The 2,500-nt window shown below is 47.5% G+C and overlaps 1 pseudogene; it reads left to right on the top strand.

Moving 5' to 3' along the window:
* Positions 1-2,500, top strand: part of LOC142919102 (28S ribosomal RNA) — a 10,342-nt pseudogene that overhangs the window by 3,876 nt on the left and 3,966 nt on the right.

The following is a 2,500-nucleotide window of genomic DNA, read 5'->3' as shown; positions in this document are numbered from 1 at the left end:
TCATTGCTGAAGCGCTTGGGACTAAGACCAACAAGCAAGTCTCTGACAAGAGACGGGACCTAAGTAAAAAGACAGGGGCCCCCATGTCAGACAGCTTACATTTTTCTTCTAGGCCTCTTGAGACATTGTCTCCCCCACCAAATGTAACAACGGGGACTTCATCCATACTCGCTCAAGCAGCTGAGCGGCTTACGAATGAGAATTCTGGGACCTTGGAAAAGCCTGCAATGGAGGCAATAAAGGCTTGGCTTAACGGCGAGGGCCAACATGATGCCCTCGTAGAAACTGCCACAGCATTGATGCTTTGTCCGATGAGATTGGTGAAAAACAAAGGCAAACGTTCAAAACCCGAGAACGACATTATTAAACCCAGGATATTACCCACACGATCTTGGATGAAGAAGAGAGCGGAAAAACGAGGAAGCTTCATGAAGCACCAGAAGCTCTTCTTTAAGAACCGCTCTCTTCTTGCGTCCTTAGTCCTGGATGGCACTGAACGTCATGAATGCCGAATCCCGAACGCAGATGTATATCGTTTTTACTGCGAAAAATGGGAGAAGGTGTTGCCATTCAATGGCCTGGGCCAATTTAAGTCATCAGGTGTTGCAAATAACGAATACTTTGAGCCCCTAATTTCGGTGGAGGAAGTTCAGACTGCCATACGGGCCATTAAACCAACGTCAGCAGCTGGGCCAGATGGCCTAACAAGGGCTGCAATCTGTGCTGCCGACCCCGAGGGTCGGACACTGACAGCCCTATTTAATGCATGGATGATTACAGGAATTATTCCCAAAGAGTTGAAAAAGAATAGGACGATTCTTATTCCTAAGGTTATGGACGATGAAAAGCTGAAAGAATTGGGGAACTGGAGACCAATAACGATCGGTTCAATGATTCTGAGATTATTTTCCAGAATAATGACTGCACGTCTTGCTCGTGCTTGTCCCTTAAACCCAAGGCAGCGTGGTTTTATAGCGGCATCTGGCTGCTCTGAAAATCTTAAGGTGCTACAGGACCTTATGAGACATGCTAAGAAATTGCACAGGCCGTTGGCTGTCATGTTTATCGACATAGCGAAAGCTTTTGACTCGGTTTCGCATGCTCATATTTTATGGGTGTTAAGGCACAAGAAAGTAGATGAACACGTGGTGGGCATCATCCAGAACGCCTACGATCGGTGTACGACCTCGTTCAAAAGCAATGGCGAGTCGACTCGAGAAATTAGCATACGTGTTGGTGTCAAACAGGGTGACCCCATGTCACCCCTGCTCTTCAATCTTGCCATGGACCCTTTGATATGCACCCTAGAGTCACACGGAGTTGGGTACTCCATTGATACCGACCACGTGACAGCTCTTGCGTTTGCTGATGATTTGGTGTTGGTGAGCGAATCTTGGGTTGGTATGGCCGCCAATCTAGCGATCTTGGAATCATTTTGTGGGCTATCGGGATTGGAGGTTCAGGCCAGAAAGTGCCAGGGCTTCATGATAAGCCCAACCAAAGATTCATATACGGTGAACAACTGCGACCCATGGACTATCAAAAATAAAGATGTCCATATGATCCAACCTGATGAATCAACGAAATACCTTGGTCTGAAAATTGGCCCTTGGACTGGCACTATACAGCCTGATCTACATTGTCAGCTAAAGACATGGATCTCGAAAATCGATGAGGTGCCTCTGAAGCCAACTCAGAAGGTTGAACTACTCAATGCCTATGCCCTACCCAGATTGTTATATCCTGCAGACCACTCGGACTGCAAGCAATCAACTCTCCGTGGGTTGGACCAAGAGATTAGAAAGGCGGTAAAAGGATGGCTCCACCTTCCCGCTTCAACTTGTGATGGACTGTTATATGCCAGAGCCCGAGACGGAGGCCTTGCCATCTTGAAACTGGAAAAAACAATCCCTTCGGTTCAAGTTAGAAGGCTGCAACGTATAGCAAACTCGTCCGATGCTATCACCCGTAATATTGTGTCCTCGCAGGGTATGGAGGAAGAATACCGTAATTTGTGGGTACGAGCAGGGGGTGACAGTGATGCAATCCCAACATTCGTTCTCAGGGACTCGGTGTCAAAAGAACCTGTATATCCGAGACCCTGCGATTGGAGGGAGCATGAATTTCAGAGATGGTGCGAAAAGCCGGTTCAAGGAAGGGGCATTGTAAACTTTGCGCATGATAGAATCAGTAATGCTTGGTTGAGGCCATGGTGCGGCTTTAAACAATGCTTCTTTATCGCAGCACTACAACTAAGGGCAAATATTTACCCAACAAGAGAAAGCTTGAACAGAGGCAGAGATGGGGCCTTACGTTCCTGCAGGAAATGCTCTGCCAGACTCGAGTCCCTTTCGCACATTCTCGGTCAATGTCCTGCAGTACAGAAAGCAAGAATTGCGCGACATAACAAGATCAGTAACATTCTGGCAGACGAAGCGGCTAGATTGGGCTGGTCTGTATACAAAGAGCCACGGTTCATATCCGAGACGGGAGAGATGAG

This window comes from Petromyzon marinus, unplaced genomic scaffold (genome assembly GCF_048934315.1).
Source record: "Petromyzon marinus isolate PM22_M1 ecotype Great Lakes invasive population unplaced genomic scaffold, UKy_Petmar_22M1.pri1.0 PM_G_Scaffold_6, whole genome shotgun sequence".
NCBI lineage: Eukaryota > Metazoa > Chordata > Hyperoartia > Petromyzontiformes > Petromyzontidae > Petromyzon > Petromyzon marinus.
The sequence above is the reverse complement of the archived record's forward strand: the minus strand, read 5'-3'. Positions and strand labels throughout refer to the sequence as shown.